This window comes from Melospiza melodia, chromosome 2, assembly GCF_035770615.1.
Source record: "Melospiza melodia melodia isolate bMelMel2 chromosome 2, bMelMel2.pri, whole genome shotgun sequence".
Lineage (NCBI taxonomy): Eukaryota > Metazoa > Chordata > Aves > Passeriformes > Passerellidae > Melospiza > Melospiza melodia.
Genome location: NC_086195.1, coordinates 26,143,976 through 26,162,549, shown reverse-complemented (window position 1 = coordinate 26,162,549; position 18,574 = coordinate 26,143,976).

Below are 18,574 nucleotides of genomic sequence, written 5' to 3'. Positions count from 1 at the left end.
ACAATATTTTCAAGGAAAATTAAATGAAGGCATCTTAATGAAATTGTTTGAATTTTCAGTTGGAGTAGAAATAGTTAATACTGAAAGCTGACTGTTTTCTTCCAGAGAAAATACTGTAGGGCAGATGAAACAAGGTGTTTAAGAATTTTTTGTGATTTGTTTATGGCAGCTCGGCCTTCAAGTTCACCTATTTTTTCAACTTTTATACGTCTTAATATAGAATCAGTATCCCTTCCATCCAGAAAATTTGTTTTTAATAAATAAAAAGCATAACCATAGTGGACCTTGCATTGCCATGAGGTCCAGTCTTCTATGGTGAAGTTTCAAAAATCAATCTGAAAACAAAAACTGGGCAAAATGCAAAGTGAAGCCTCTGCAAAGCTTGGGATGATTCTGATGCAGAATAAGGGCATTGAACTAACTCCAAGAAATGAAATGCATTCAGAAATGTCAAGAGGTGCCATTTTGACATATTCAGTTGAAACATCTAAATTTCTTAGAAATAAGTGGTTTGGTTACTCAGTAGCATTTCAGCAATAAATTTCATCTTTTTATTCTCTCAATCTAGTTGTCTTCTGCTTCCATTGCAGGCTGACAGACTGGCATTAGGACCAAATTAATCCATCAACAGCACACATTACCTAAGGTGAGTCATATGATTCAAAAAAATGCATTACTGAATATGTTTGACCAAAAACTCAGCTCATAAAAGAATGCAAGTTCTAGAAAGTTAAAATTTATCTATGGCAAAATGCTATTTTATATTATATTTATTTAATATTGATCTGAAGGAAAATAGTTTAGATCACTGTCAAAACAAAATCAATACTCATATTCAGGTCAACTAACATAAAATAAAATAGCAATTTTAATTTTAATTCTCCATCAGAAAAGTATGACACCTAAAAAATGTTATCCTACTCTTTTTCCTGTCTTGGAAATTACACTTCACAGTGGAATATAATTTTAGTGAAAAATTCCCAACTATCTTGAGCCAAAATCCATGTTCAGGTACTTGAATATGTTTCTTGATTTTTAAAGAGGCAGAATTTTCTGTGCTTCCACCAGCATAGGTTCATACATAGTATTTGGGACATTCCTATTCATTAGCCTGATGTCCCACACAGCTGAGTTAATAGAGATGCCCTGAATTATGTTAGATCTGGGTTAAAAAACAAATTGCAAGGATTAAAAAATTCACCACACTTTTTGGTAATAGTAAGTTCTTCTGAAGGTTAAATAACCTCACTGCTAAATATTTGTACCTGATTTCTGGTCTAAATATATCCCATTTCCAGACATCAGCTCTCCTTATGCATTCATGTGCAAAGCTGATGAGCTCTTAATTATGACATTGCTGTTCCCCATGTAGTTAGTTACAAACTGTGATTAAGTCCCCCCGTAGCCCTGTCTATGTCAGGGTAAACAGATTGTGCCCGCTGGAGTCTGACCATAATGCGTGTTTCGAGTGCTTTATTCATTCTTGTGGCCATTCTTTGATGAGAGCATACTGCTGCTGGCAGACTGGATGCACTGGGTCCATAATTTGGTCACAGTTTTGCACATGAGGCCAGCTACAGTGCCCCTGGAGCAGAACAGGAAGCTTCCACTTGGATGCGCGGAGTTTCCATCAGCAGCGCACAGTCCATGCTCTTCTGGGGAGCAGAGCCAGCTGGGTCCTGCCTGCTCCTCAGGATCTCTGCTTGTCAGAGTGACTCTTAGATACGTACAAGCTTCTTTTTTCCAGCTTGGCAGTCAAAGAAGGAGTGAGGATAGTTTTTTTCTCATTCTCAACGTTGCTTATTGTTTCTTATCTATAACAGTCTTTGTCCGACCCGCCATAGTCTGTCTGGCAGGTTGGGTCGAGGCACTCTGCCCGCCCTTGGGGTGGTGTTATCTTTTTTTACTAAAAACTATGTGTACATTACTTACCATAACTCCCCAATACCTATCACCTATGTTAGACAGTGAGCTTCTACTCTGAACCAATCTAAAAGTGCCACCATCACAGCAGAAGAGGGAAGCCAAGAAGAAGAAGGAGAAAGACTGGAGACACCCAGATTCCTCCATCTTGTCTCCTGAATCCCCATTCTAAAACAACAAAAATCTATTTTTCACCCCGTGACAAACCAACTATTATTCTACTTATACTCTCTTGACTTGTAATTCTTCATATGAAGGTTGGTAATTTTTTCCATGGGCCAAGATTAAAGGCACGGGGGGTCTTGGGCTCTGTGCCAAGGTCTCTGTGCCCCCTGGCAGGGTCTCGAGTCCTCCAGGGCAGCCAGAGGAGTTTTCTGGGTTCCAACGCCTGCTCACCTGCCTGCCTTCCACCTCCTCTCTCCTTTCTCTCCCCCTCTCTCCTGAGAGGTTCTCTGTATCCATTTAGGCTGCTCCTATCACACCAAGACTTTGCCCTTAACAGCATTCCCATTAAGTCAAAATAAAAGCAATACAAAATGTATAAACTAAGCCATGTCCAATGTACAGCTTGTGAGTGCTCTTTTTGTTGCTGTGATTTAAATGGAAAAATTTGAAATTCAGAATTGAGAATCTCTCTCCTGCCATATTCCTTTTTGGGGAATCAATGGGTGTTCATTATCTAAATGCTTTTGACAATCAGAAGTTCAACATTACTTTGCTGGTAGAAGTATTCAATAGTTATTTAAAGATCTTTAACATGGATATGCAGTTTCTGAGACAGATAACAAAAGATTCAGTTTTAAAAAAAAGTCTTATGCTTTTGGCACAAACATTTAATCTCAAAGTTCTGCAGTTTCAATGACTGATTCCTTGAAATGCAGTCAAAGTTCATTCACGTAATTTTCATTCAAGGCACTGACAGCTGTATTGCTGTTTTCTTTCTGGATTTTATAGTGGCTTCTCTAAAACAGACTTCAAAGAAATGGAATTATTAGCCTGTTTGTGTTTGACAAGAACTCATTTGCTGCCAGTCAAGGAGACACTTTCGCTGGCCAAATGGTAACAGCCTAAGACAGACTTTGTCAAAAATCCTCATGTCAGGGAACAACCCATTGGATAGAGAGGAATATTTCAGATATTTTTTGGTTGGTGAAACAGCCAGCTTCCCAAATAAATAAAATTATATAAAGTTTCTCACCAAATATGCCATTTAACACAAAATCTGGATGTCTCTTCATCACAGGGACAAAAAATACAATATTTTCTCTTCCAAGTTTTCAGATTCTTTTTTTTTCTTTGAAAAAACATTGCAGCAGTTTTCACACCAAGTGTCATGAGACACACATGTGCTTATTTGCCTGGGGTGAGTAAACCAGATGAGCAATCTGATTCCCTAGGGGCCCTGGTCCCTGCAGGAAGCTTTGCACAATTCTGTGTCTTTTCCACAAGTCAGAGAGATTTTCCATCAGCATTTTTTTTCCTGCTGGTTGCTGGAACATGCTTTTTGAAGTAAACTGAGTATTTGAATCTTTTCCTGTTGTCTGAAAGCTCTGCAGTAGCTGAGCTGTTAATCATGAAGCAATATGAGGTAACTTCACCTGTATTTGTAATCCAGTATGTTAACATGACATCTCTTAAGGGCTAAGGGTAACTGCCAGTCAAACACCTAATTGAGTCTAATGATCTCACAGGCATTAAGAGATCTCATTAAGTCAACCCTCAGGGTTTTTATTTTACATTCATTTCTCAATGTATCAAAATGAAAATTGTTTTTCCATAAAGCAACACATTCTCACCACTTCATGCTTAGATATCCTTATTGATTGTGCATTTTTTTTCAAACAAACAGCACCATCCAATCTCTTTGAAGTACTCTTTGTGGCCAGGTTACCTTGGCAATAGAGCTATGTGGAAAAAGGAAGTATTCTCTCTCAGAGAATTTTCATATTTTGAAATCTCTTTGTCTACAGAAGCAAGTCCCATCTACAAAAAGAAACAGAGCCTTGACATTCTATCAGTAAGGGAAGTAACCTATCGGTTTTTCAACAGCCCTGAGATCACAAATGAAACATCAATTAGTTGTTTTTTTTTTTATTTTGGCAGACTGCTGAGAAGGAGAGAGAGAAACTGGCAAGAAAATACTCTTTGCTTCAAGAAAACCTTATTGGTGATAAATTTTACCTACAGAAAGTGAGACAATTCTGGCACAAGTTGTTTAGTCATGGTTTTGCCAGCTAGCTCCACTTGGCTACTCATCAAGTTGAAAGGGCACTTATTGAATACTTAGATGGTTTTAATTTTCTCTGTAGCATTTTAGATTTTAGCCAGCATCTTTACTTGTCATACTCCTCAACAAATATCACAAATATAAAACCATATCTGGAATAAGCACATTAATATTAAGAACTACTATGCACAGTGTATACATAGCAGGAATGAAGAAGCCATATCATGGCATTCTTTTTTAAGGTTAAAAACTCCCAAAACTCGGTGCTTAGCTTAAGCAGTCATTAAAACTAAGGTTATTTTGTGAAATTGCAGAACTGATACTCGTTCTTTCATAAAAATTTAAAATATAGCCATTTACCTAAAGACTACAATTCAAAATTCTACTTCCTTTATTTACTTTTATCATTCTAAATGTACTGGCTTGGCTTGTGAAAATTTTAGTGTGTCCTCCCCAGTTCTGTTCTACCCCTGTTGTATGGTGTAGACAGAGCATGCAGCCAGAAGTTAATTTAACTGGGTTATTCAGCTACCCAGAAAGATGCACCTACTCAGTCAAGACGTTGCCTTGCACAAGAAAAAATGTCCTATACAGTCAATAGAAAAGGCTTCTGTAATAAAGTAAGAAAGGCCTAAGTTGTGTTATATTCATGCTCATCTACATGTAAAACATCAGGATCAATAAATTCTACTAAAAAATCAAAACTCCCTTAAAAACTTCATGTCTGGGAGGACAGAGAAGGATCCACTTTCAGCTGTATGGCCCCCAAGATAAGAAGGGCGTGGACTGTTGGATTAGGTCTGCAGGAGGCCACAAAGCTGGTCAGAGGGCTGGAGCACCTCTCCTGTGAAGAAAGGCTGAGGGCTGGGGATCCTCAGCCTAGAGAAGAGAAGGCTCCAGGGAGACCTAAAGGGGCATACAGAAGAGCTGAGAGGGACTTTTGATAAGGACATGCAGTGATAGGGCAAGAGGGTAGGTTTAAGTAGGGTATTAGGAGGAAATTCTTTCCTGTGGGGGTGGCGAGTGTTCCTGTGGTTTGTGTGCCTGCCCACAGTGGCAGGGAAGGGGAAGGAGTTGGGGGGTTTGTTAGAATTAGATGATCTTTAAAGTCCCTTCCTACTCAAAGCATTCTAGGGTCTATGATCTACAGTCAATCCAGATGAAAACGCTTTAAACATGCTTACATGGGGATCCAGCTGTCAAATAAGTATAAAACCTTCCTTCTCATGCCGTGGCCTGGGTGGCCAAAACACAAGCTCAAATTTTTCATTCAACTTCTGAAACTCAGCAGGAGGCACAGACATTGATTTACACCTATAAACCTGATGTAAATTGTTTAAACCTGGGTTAGACAAAACCAGATTGAACTCGCCTGGTGACTTTTCTTCAGCCAGCTGGATTTTTTTCAGTAAAAGCTGTTCTGCTAACTCGTTCTAGAGAATCTGAATGATCTGAGATGATTCTTGAGCCCAAGCAGCCCAGAATTGCAACCATGTCTTTGATAATGTGAAATTCATAATGGTCAGCTTGTTTTCAGAAATATCCACAGTACTGCTCCAGAGATGCAAGACATGACAGAATATTTTGGAAATAATTTTTGTGTATGCTGCTATTCTGTAATAGTTACTTCAGCAATCATCAGAACAAGTGAGCCTTACCTTATGATGGAATGATGGCAAGTATAAAAACAACAAATTTGTTTAAAATGTCAGTAAACGGGAAAAATACATTTAAAATGAAAATCTATCTCTCAGTTAACATTCAAAGGAAGAAAAATTACATCTACTGCAGAAGAGAGGAACAAAAGTAATGGAGTATGTTGTAGTCTGTGGAAAAAAACATGCTGGGTACCTAATCCAGGAAGAAAATATTGAATCTCAGCTGAGTCAGGGTTTATATAGAACAGTCAAACACTGAGGATTAGAAAAAATATGAGAAAACACCGTCTTGTTAATGTTGAAGAACAGATGTATGTGAACTATTCTAAACAGTAAGGAGTGACACCAAAAAGTAAATCAATCACAATATGTTTTTAATTTAATTTTCTTGGTAGTCAAGACATACAAACACAGATACCATGAAGACGAATGCCAGCTAGGAATGAGAGCTTCAGATCTGTGCTACTGTTCAGATGAATATCACTGCTCAGAGAATCTCCTGAGGAAAAAAGGATGTCTAAAATAAAGATATCCTTATCACTGGGTTTAGATTGATGGGGTTTCTGTGGTTGGGTAAACAGTTTCTCATGGTCTAGTGAATTAAGCCAGTTTGGCATGAGGACAAAAATCAGCATTCTGCTGTTTTGTCTTTCTGGCTTTGAAGGTGTTTCCTGTGGTCAAGAATTATACAAGTGATATCACCACATTGAGGTGTAAGGAAATGTTTAAGTAGCACACAAAATCTTCAGCTCACTTGTCCAAAGTCTTTAAGAAAATTCGAGATAGAACTAAGGCCAAGTATCTTAATCCTAATTTACTCATTAATAGACCTTGCCTTAATAGACCTTGCCATCTGAAAATTCTATAATCAGTGTTATTTATCCAGTTAAATACTTTTTTTGTCTTACCCCAAAGTGACTCTGTATGCATTTTGGTGCCAAATGTATTGTTACCAACATCAGTTTTGTTATTAAGGTGATGAGCTGCCTTTGCTGTTTTGTGAAAATGAGATGAAACTGGTACATTCCCATTAGATACTGCAACTAATATGATCTCATTAACTAAGGCTTGTTAAATCCTATAGTTTGAATATATACCTGATGAAATAATTTGTTAAATAAATAATTATGTAATTAAAGCAGAGCCATACATAATATAATAATGTCTGAATAAAGTCTCAGACATTTTAACAATATTATGTGAGTAAATGGCTTGATGTTTTTGCTACCTGCTCAGTCACCATATCTTCCTGATTTTTTCATTGTGTTTTACAAGTAACAAAATACCTCACAAAAGAGACTATTCTAGAAAACTCACAGGAACTGCTTATACAGTGCCCAAGCATGATGTGTAGACAAGGTAGAAACCTAGTGTAGCTGTACTATATGAGGAACTTGCAGCCTGAAATGTGAATGCTTATCCCATTTTAAAGCCAGGAAAGTGAAGCCACAGAGAACATGTAGAAAGCCTTTATGGCCACTCATTTCAAGGTATCCATTGTGTGGCTGGTTTTGTCTCCTTACTCTCCCTCTTTACAGTAGATGTAGGAAACTGGAGAAACTCTCCTGAGCAGTAGCATTGCAAAAGTATGCAGAAAGTCTGAAGCAAAGAAAGATGGCGAATCCTGGTTCTTAAAGAACTGAACTGATGCATTACTTTTGCCAGCTGTAAGCTCTCATCCAGAATGAACATTTACCTATGGATGCAGTTCGTGTTTGATTGTATGTATGTGTCAAAGACTGGAAATAGAAATTAAAATAGGTCGAAAAAAAGCACAGTTGCAGTTGTGACATAACTTAAAGCACATGTAATGCTCAAGAGTTTACCTTCCCCACCTTTTCCTTCTCCATCTACTCACAAATCCTCTTCTGTAGTCAAACAAACAAGAACGGGACTAGGTCCAAGATATTCTCATTCTGAGGGAAAGTTTATCATCACTAGGTTGAGGAGCTGATGATGCTGAGTCTCCCATTAGCTCACTAAAATTACAGTAATACCAAGCAATATGAAATAGCTCCAAAGAGAAAATGTGAGGGCTCCTTCATTTCACAACACGTGTAGGCAGAGTTAGAGAGTTCTCCTTCTAGGAATGAACCGTGGTCTTGAACACTGGACCAGAAAATGAAGGAACGATGTAGGCATGGAGCCATAGAGGTATTGGATAACTGAAGAAATTGCAGAGGATGAGGACAATACTTTCTCATTTTTGGGAGAAAGTTCAACTCTTCCTCAGGTTTAGCCTGGCACATGTAATTCCGGTAAAATTTTTTTATGCGGTCATGTTCTTGCTTGTCAATTTTTCTCTTCATGACTGCTTGAAGGTGGTCAATTTCTGCCAAATTTGACAGGGTAACAGTGGTTTCAAAAGTATTGAGTTCCTACAGGTTCTGTGCAGACAAGCAACAGAGCTGCAGCACATTCACCCTTCTCACTGAGGGAGGAGCAGTTTGAGCTCTCTTGTGGGATCCCCATGCACAGAGAGGGGATGCCAAAGACCCTGCTGTGCAAAAAGCCACAAAGCAGCTTGCTCGAGCTGGGGGAAAGCAAGCTGCCAGCCCTGAGCCTTCACACTGAAACTGTTTCACAAAAAGTGCTCAGGTCTCAGAGCTGGGATCTCCAGGACGAGTCAGGGAGTTGCCAGCAGGCAGAGCAAGGCCCTGCAGCCCCAAAGAAGAGTGGGGTTTGACACACTGCTCCTCAGGAACAGCGTTTTGTTATCTTTGCTTTAGAGGCAGGTTGCAAGACATTTAAGGTAGAAGGAAAAAAGGAAGCAGATAAGTAAATTAGCTCCAGAAAAATAGTGATGTAATCCCCACTGGACAGACTATCATAATATGTCGTTAAAAACTGCTGGGAGGTTGAAGGGAATTAATTAGTTTAGAGTTTCTATAAATATATTCTTGAGTGACAGGTGTTCTGGCATCCATATGCAAAGCTGACTGCCCAAATACAATTGCAAAACCACCCGCTGGGAAAAAAATCATGTTTATCTGCTGAGAAAATAGATATGTTGCACCAATCTGTTCTTCTAAGAGAAGCACACATGGCAAACCTCTTAACTCTGTCATGTCCATGTAATTACAGAGTGAAATGTGGAAATAGAAAGAGCTAATATCCCTGCACAGAGGCTTAGAAAGTACTTTTTTCCCCCACTGACATTCTTGGTATTGACTTTTTCCCACCTAAAAAAGAGTGATAAATAATTTACTTGCTCATCATAAGACACTGAAGAGCAGATTGCACTTTCTACAGTTACTTCAGTTTTTCAGTGATGTGAGTGTGAAGTGATTCAGATCCCTTCTCAAATATTTGCAAGTCCTTCCCCTTGGTGAAGTCTTTATATTTGAAGTTCTTTATATTTGTATATTCTTTTGACTTGGACTCAGTATTCCAAGGTAGAGTTGAAAATTCTAGCCTTTAGCATTTAAGCCTGAAAATGTAAACAATTAATTTACAATGCAAAAGCCTGCATTCCCCTGTACTAGGGAGGGAATATAAATCCATTCACTTGATTACAGGACCACAGAATAGCTGAGACTGGACAAGGTCTTTGGTGATCTTCCTGTCCAGACACCCCTGCTCATACAGCATCAGTCAGAGGGAGGCTTCACAGCTTCTCTGCGCACCACTTCCACTGTTTAGTGAAAATATTTTGGTTTTTGTTTTTCCAAATATATATCCACTTGGAGTAAAAAAAGAAGTGTTCTTTTGCTAAAACAATATTAATTACTAGCAAAAAGAAAGATAGTTCGCTTGCTATGAACTGTATCTAAAGTATGCTCAGTTGGATAGCTGAACTCAGAGTGACTGTACTGCTTTCCACCTTGCAAATTTGTTAATAATCCAGTAACAAATTTTGGAAAGTACAAGGACAATACCTGTCCATACACATTACACAAGCTGTAGCAAGAACTTTCCAACCATCTGACCAAGAGGTGAGCTGCAGAAAGTACCAAATGTTTTCTGACTGGTGATCTTCACCAAAGCCAGCAGCTTTCCGTTTTTATCACTTGTCTTAATCACTCTTGCAACATTCACTGCTGCCAGCTTGACTTTTTGAAGGTAGTTGAATACATACAGAGGGCAGTGCAAGGAAGCTGGGCTAGTACTAAACTGTAGAAATGCTTGTAATAAACAACACTTATCATTCCTATTTGAAGAGAACGTAGTCTTCCAAACAAAGTAGGACAGGATATGACTGCGCTGGGATGTCATCCTCCCAGGCTTCCTTCTCACATGGTTTGGTTTCCTTAGCTTCCCTCAGGGCAGGGCTGCAAGGTAGGGTGAGCCACCATCTGAGTCACAGGAATCCAGCCCTGGGCCCACAACTTTTGATAAACATAAATCCAGCCAGCTCTGCATAAAAGACCTCTCCATGACGCTCCTATGAGAACCTCTTTCTTATGCGCAGAGCAAAGGAACCCATCTCTGACAGACATTACCCATGCAATAGACTGTCTTAACTGCTCTCTCTGCATCATGCGACTTTCCTTTCCATCCAGACTGAGCTACCCTGCTCTGAGCATGGTGCCTGGAGGCCACCTCCCAGAGAAAACACTCTGCCAGGAGGCACTGTGCTTTACAGGGCTTCCTTCGCAACATATGAAACACATTTCTCTGGTCACGACTGATGTGACCTTTTCTGGGGGTTGAAGGAAATCATAGATAATTAAGATTAAGCTAGGTTGAGGTAATATCAGTTCATCACCCTAGAGAAATCAAAATGCATATTTAATGGAACGCTATTTGCCCTGATGCTGAGATCATAAGAAAACAGACCTTGGAAATCCATGGAAATCTGTCTCTAACTCTCATTGGTCTGTACCTGTTGTTTTGTAGCTAAGAGGCAGCCTCGTCCAGTTTCATCACTTCCCTTACCATTAATACAGGTCCTGCAGGACCCACAAAATTTATTTTCAATTAACATAACAAAAAATACTTACCTTTGGCTCCAGGCTTCTATAGCACCTTCGAAGACTGTTCTGTTTTGGGCTCCTTTCTACAAGAAAGAAATGGAAGTGCTGCAGCACATTCAGAGAAGGGCAATGGAACTGGTGAAGGTTCTGGAGCACGGGTCCTATGAGAAGCAGTTGAGGGAGCTGGGGATGTTTAGCCTGGAGGAGAAAGATGCCTCAGGGAGACTTTTTCTCTCTTCAACTCCCCTGAAAGGAGGTGGTAGCCTGGTGAGGGTTGGTCTCTTCTCCCAGGTAGCAAGTGACAGGATAAGAAGAAACAGCTTAAGGTTGTGCCAGGGTATGTTTATATTGAATATTAGCTAGCATTTCTTCACCAAAGAGCTGCCAGGCACTGGAGCAGGCTGCCTGGGGAGACAGCTGTGTCACCATTGCTGCAGGTCTCTCAAAGCTGTGTATGTATTGCACAAGGGGACTGGGTGGAGTGGTGGGCTTGACAGTGGTATGTCTACAGTTGGACTTAATGATCTTAAAAGCCTTTTGCAACCTAAAAGTTCCATAATTATATGGATTTGTACAATAAAACAAAGTCCAGCACCCTGAATCTAATCATTTCAGTGGGAATCCAACAATGTACAGATGATACTTTCTGCCCCATGATTCCTGTGAGAAGTTTATTCTTGACTTTCTCCAAATATTCTTCAAATAGCTGGCTTCTAAATCAGCCTGAAAATTCACCACAGAATGGCAACTTTTCATCCCAGGCCAGGCAGCAATTTCAGTTTGCTCTTGCACAATGAGAAAGCTCCAGTTTAATGATTACAGCTTCTACAGCATGGCCTGTCACAGCAGTCACAAGGGTTTTCAGGGTGAGAGAGAGGCGAGAATGTTGGCGTCATGTTCAGAAGGCTTGGTTTATTATTTTATGATATATATTACATTATAACTATACTAAAAGAAATAGAAGGAAAGTTCTCAGAAGCTAGCTGAGCTAAGAATAGAAAAGGAATTAATAACAAGGGTCTGTGTCCCAGCAGAGAGTGAGACCCAGCTCTGCCGTGAGTGGTCAGTAAATCCAAACATCCACCCGAGACCAATCACGGATCCACCTGTTGCATTCCACAGCAGCGGATAACTTGTTTACATTTTGTTGCTGAGGCCACAGCTTCTCAGAAGGCGGAAAAATCCTAAAGAAATTATTTTTATGAAAAGATGTCGGTGACATTGGCCCATAGGAGAAATTTTCCAACATATTAAGTCTCATTTCAGAGCTAGCAGCTTCAATTTCAGCTCAAAGTGCCCACAACTTCCAAAGCACTGGGATCACATTTGCCCATGCAAAATATTTCCCATAATAAACAGCTGCATTCCTCATTTGTCTGGGATTTCCAAATGATCTAAAATGATGGCCCTTTTGCAAAGGGCAGTGCAAACATTTAGCATTAAAATGACAGAAGCAGAGGTAAGTGCACTAAGGGCCAAATCCAAAAGGAGAGGCTGCAGTCTTCTAGGCAGCTGATGATGGTAGGGTGGCAGGAACAACAGGAGAATAGAAATGGCAGGATGTACTGCTTGCACTGCAGAAACATTACTGTAAACTATTTCCACTGAGGACAAGTTCTACTTGTACTTGACTTGCTACTGTAGGTGGAAAGTCACTACACTTTTGAATAGATATAAGGTGAAAGGGTTGGAGAACAACCTTCTTCTCCTTTTTGTTGGAGGAAGATTAACCTTTGCAAGGCCACTTTAACCAAATATTATGCAAAGTCCTAAGCAGAATAAGCACTCTCATTTCCATCAGAATCTAGGCAATTTTTCATTCTCGTGACTTTCCCTACTGCCCTTGAAAAACGGCATTCAGAAGTCCCAAGGTAGCTTTTAAAATCTATTGCCCAGGAATTTAAACTTGCAAAATACATGTTTTTACAGCATTCAAAAAGCGCAGACTCTCCTGAATATTTAAATATAAAGATACCACCCAAGTATGCTCAGATGGGACAAAAATGGCATTTGAAGTCCCTTTATCTTGTCAGAACACAAGCTAGACTGACAGTTGATTTCTACAGTATTATTAATTTATATTTATTAGCACAGAGTTCACAAAAATTAATATTTTATAGCATAGAGGAAGAAATATCCCTTCTCATTATACCCTGACCACACTGATACTGTCATGGTTATTACTGCAAATTTAAGAAAAACAACAACAACAACAAAAACTTCAACACTGTAACTGTGCTTTTCCAAGGCTGTAGATTATTCTCTCTGTTGCCAATAACATGACAGAGCCTTAGAGAATAGACTCAGGAAACTTGCTTATGGGCAATTTCTATGTATCTTTTAACTTCCCTCTCACATTCCCTTCTAGGCAGAGAAACAGAGACAAGGGTAAAAAAGATTCAGGTGGTTTATTTCTGTCCTCATGGTGTATCCTTTTTTACCATTCCCCTCTTTCTTCCTTTGCATCTCTTCCCAGATCTTGCTGTGCACCAGTAAGCATCTGTGGCAGGTAACTTGCCAAACAGAAGTTCTTCCATCCAGGGGCAGAGCTTTTCCCAAATAGAGGCACACCAAATACAGAGAAAACATTCTTTGATTAACTGCAAGTCTCACAGCAAACAATGTATGATAGCTGCTGAAGGACAAACCAACCTGAATCTGTAGGAATGATAAAAGCCAGTATGTCCCTTCTGATAATTTTCTTTTCTACTTCTAGTATTTCTCACTTGAGGTTAGCCATCGCATCTGCAATAAAGTAATGAAGGCTTACTCTTTTTCTGTACAGTGATCTTAGGCTGTCATAGACAAATAAATGTATGAGAAAAGATATAATTTTTACATTTATAAGGGCAATAAATTTATTGTCTGCATGTAGTAATTAGTGGTGCAAATGGTCAGTAAGCAATACTTCCATACCTTAATAAAATAAAATCTTTGGTTAATTAGGAGATTAAAACACATAATGAATATGTGAACTCTGCCAACTGTTCTAATAGAGGCCGTCAGCTCATTTATATTGTTAATTGAACAATTAGTATTGCTGAATTGTAAACCCACAGGAGACAGGAATGGGGAACATGTTCCTGAGACACTGCATCACTCTGCTGGTACCAAATTTCTGTGACCACAGGAGACTCCGCTGCCCTCCAGAGTCTTTCAACAACACGGGTAGATTTCAACCATTAGGGAGAGAAATTTAAGTGCATAAATGTTTGCATTTTGGTGAGACTAATTACAGTCCACTTCTTCAGAAATCTCTCAGCACATGAAGAATGACAGGTAAGTAAACATAGGAAAAAAAGATGGAATGGTCAAGAGGAGTAATGTACCATGTCCAGAACTGCCAGGCATCAAAGACACCCCTACCCATGCCTTCTTTTTAGTTGGCAGAAAATAACACTGTCCTGAGATTACTCAGATTTTTGTGCATATATATACACATACACTTAGTTATATGTGGCATTGGTATACTTACAGTTGGACTTAATACATGCCTATGACTATTTAGTGCACAGATTTTAAGCAACTTGCTGAAATGCAATACTTCTGAACTTGCTGCTTACTGCAGAAAGAAAAATAATAAAAATGCTTAGAGAAGAAGCAGCAGATTTAGAACAGCTGCTGACTGATGGCACACAAGAGGGACTCTGCAGGGAGAAGTTTCTACTGGGTTTCTATCAGCCTAGAATAATGCATGTGTTGGACTGAAGAGATTCATCTATAAATAGGATCCGTCTTTCTTCTGCATTGATCAGCAGACATAGGCATAACCAAGGAATTTAAGGTGGATGATGCATCCAGCAACAACAGAAACAATGTTTTTTTGTCTAAATTAATAGAGGGGAGAAAATGCTCAGGAACAAGTAACTCATGGAAAAGGGTTATTGCTGAAGTGTTGCTAAGATCAGTACCTGCACTGAACTCTTTATTTCTCACTCACAGTTCATGTTGGGCACATAAATTAAAGTCACCTAGGAGGTAATTGAATTAATTTTCTACTTTGTTCTTGCTGTTATATACTGGGAATGTCAGTTTGATCTGAAAAAATAATATATTCTTTTGATGCTCTGTCAATAAAGCATCACCACACCGCTGGAGAACCATGAATGGAGACATGTTTCCTTCTTAGTATGAAGGCAAAAAAAGGAAAAGGAAGGGGGAAGAGGGAGTAACATGGTCTCTCTTGTTTTGTGACGTGGACCTTGGGACTAGCTGTTCAATGCTGCAGTTCCAGTGACTTAGTAAAGCCACCACTGAGATTTTCACCTGAGTCAAATGTGAGTTATTGATGTCCTCTTCAGAAGATGGTGTCTGGTAACTTTAGACAAGCCTGCAATATCTCTTTCACTGCACAACTGCATCTCTGTTGATAATCCACTGTTGCCTGAGCACCATTTTCCTGAAAAGCATAATAATATTTTATTTTCAGTGCTCTCATGTTACACAGTATTAACATGACGTATTACCATGATGAAACATGGCAGCTGCTTAACAGAACACAGTTATAGATGAGTTCAGGAAATTAAAATTATACTGGGTCAAATTGGGACTCTGTTACACCTAATGAAACAACACAGAAGTTACTCTGGACTGAGAAAAATTTAAACGATGGAGTCTTCAAAACCACTGCATGAAAAGTTGAAAAACAAACTGCAAGCAAGTGGAACACCATTATCCATGGTAGAAAGTGCTCTATCTGCCTCTTCCTTAAAGCATAGATAATGTTTTCATATATCTCTTTCTGGGAGATCTCATGTCAAACTTCTTAGGTACTCAGGTAACTGAAGGCTAACTGGGACTTGCTCAGAAATAATTGCTATGCTTTAACATTAAAAATATTGAATGATTTTTCAGTGGGAAGGTGTGTGAAATTCAGAGTTGTTAACCATTTGGCACACCATGCTTTAGTTCAGGGAAGCAAATCCCAAACAGAACTATGTTCCATGGAGAATGCACATAATTGTCACAGGATATTGTGCATTTTTAAAAAAGTTCACACGATTTCAAAACAGCAGTTAGACAAATGCATGGAACAAAAACCCAACACGTGCTATTCAGTACTGAAGCGAGTGCCTCTGCACTGTGGTACCTGGCCTGGAGATAGCTGTTACCTGTGAATGTATATCAGGGAGTTACTGATACAGTTTTGTGCCAATTTTCTTTTTTTTCCTAAATATCCAGTTAATCACGGATAGTGGCATGATCCTGGATGTTGATCTGTCTCACACAGCCACCCTTCTGCCTTTCCAGGAGAATTCTGCACTTATTGTTATAGACATAGAACATTTAGTGTGTACAGCTGATACAAGGGATGCAAAACCTTGTAAAACTAGGCACCATTAGTGAAAATGCCCTAATCACTAAGTCGATATTTACCTCTACAGTAGTTAAATTTGTCACTGTATTTTAAGGGGAAAAAAAGCTTGCAAGTCTAGAGTAGCAAGTGCTGATTACTGTACTATTAATGATGCACACCATATTACTACAGTTGTTTCTACCTTACCACATTTTAACTAAAGCCATACTTTAGAAAAACTTCAAAAATTTTATTTCTCTTCATTTCTCTTATGGTGTATTGAAAAACTCTAGAGCAATACAAGAATTTAAACTAGTGTCTAAACAGAGAAACAGATAGCAAGTTTCATGCTTCACTGAAACTTCAAACTTTTTCCTCCCAGCCTCTGACAAGAAGGGATTCAGAACAATCATAGTTTTTCTTCATTGATATATTTAATGTCAGTGCACACTGAAAATTTTACATGTCATGTGAACAGTGGTATTATTCTCTTGTGAAAGAAGACCTACACCCTAATCTCAAGGTAAAGCAATCATGACTGTTTTTATTCATGCACACAGCTGTGATGCATTTGTGAGAATTATCTGCATTAGTATTAGTCAGTATGGATTTCAGTGTTGAGAAGACCAGTGATGAAATCTACAATTACACAATGGTAGCACTCGGTGTTTTACACTTCCCCATACTGAGTAAATACTAGGAAAAAAATTATATGCACTGAAAAGTTAAAGAGCTCTTGGAAGCCAAAAAAATGTAAAGTATACCAGTCTTTTAGCTAGTCTTTTGTTAAAAAAAATCAATCTTTATGACTTCTGAAAATTGAAATGTATTAGTTATGAGTCTTATGTGATTTCTACAATTGCTTTTTGTAAAATTTGCCAAGTTTTTTTTTAATAACTGAAGCTGCGTATTTTATGTTAAAATTAGAAACTCTTCCTTTGTGGCCTTTTCAACTTAATTATACATCACAATAGTTTCTGATTTTAGAGCTATCACAGATTTAACCTCTAATCTCTCTTTATTACTAGCTAACTCTTTACTATCTAGCATAATAATGAAAATACTAGACAAAGAAACAGCATCTCCAAGTTTCCAGCTCAAAAGCATTAAAGTAGCTTTTTTCTTCTTAAAATTCATGGCTAGATTTGACAGTATGTATGAGCTTTATTTGAAGACTGGGCTTTCAACATTGCAATGCCTTTTGAGTAGAGTTGGACACAATCAGACACCTTTAGTTGCACCTAAGCCTGGTATTACCTTCATTTATACAAACCTGGAATAAATCCAGTAAAGTGGTTATATAAAGTGGTTGGATAGAATAAAGCAGCAATTCCTCCTCAGCCCCCCCCACCTGTTTTGTACCTTTTGAGACTGATTTCACTCTTTCCCCACTGTATGGCAGCCCACCATGTTCTTGACAATTGTGCTGGTGTTTCTTTATGGTGTTTTCCTCACACACCTTTGCCATGAGAGCCATGGCTGCACCAGGGAGCCATCTGCGAAGAAAGAAAGCAGGCATGGTACCTGAGGTCTAAATTTCCATTGTATAAATAAATGTCAGGTGGGAGTTTACCAGCCAAATAAATTGCGTATGGTTCAGCTAAATCCATTATACCTGGCAGAGAAATAATTGCATTGACAGAACCTTTCTCAGGTGACTGAAGTGGCTGGGTAGTCACTGGTGTGCTGCTGACCCCGTGAGCCTTTATTTTGGCCAACAAAGGAGAAGCAGTGTGTTACTGGAAGGTTTTGAGAATGGCTACACAGGAGTGATCTTCTTCCAGGAGGCCAGAAATGCCCTTTGCCATGAACCAGTGGCAAGCCCCCTCCTTCAGCCTGCTGTGTTTGTCACCTTGTATTAGGGTTGTGTCCTGGCAAGCAGAACACAAGAATTTCAACCGCTGCAGCCTGGTATACCTGCTAGGTTTTCTGACTACCACTGAGTTGCACAAAAGCCTGGTACACGGTGTTTTGCTTTAATTTATTTGCTTCTCTTTGTTCTTAATTACTTGTTTTAGGAGAGGATGTATTTCCTGCACTTTGATTTCCATGGGTAATTGTGTGGCATGTCTCCCAAGCAGTCAGGCACCACCAGGGTGCCTCTCTGCCTTCTCCCTCACCAGGCAGGGCTGACACCCATCTGCTGAGTCTTTCCTGCTGTCACCAGGCAGCTGTTAATAGGGACCTGCAGATCCTTCATCAGACACATCCAGCTGCAGTGGACAGGGAACTGAGGCACTCATCTTTGACTTTCTGATCTGCTCAGCTTAAGCACCTAAACCATATATACCTGTTATATATATATATATACATCATATATTACAGTTCCATATAACCATATATACCATATATTACAGTTCCACAATGCCTTGAGGTTCCAGTTTTGCCTGGGGATGATACAATGCAAATATTAAAGTTTGTCCATCACCTGCCAGCAGTGTTCTCTGGAGTACTGCCTTGTCCCTCCTCAACCAGCAATTACAGAAGCTTTGTATTATAAAATCTCAACATGGTAATAGCTCTTAAAGAAATGCTGTGCTCCTGCAAGCCCATC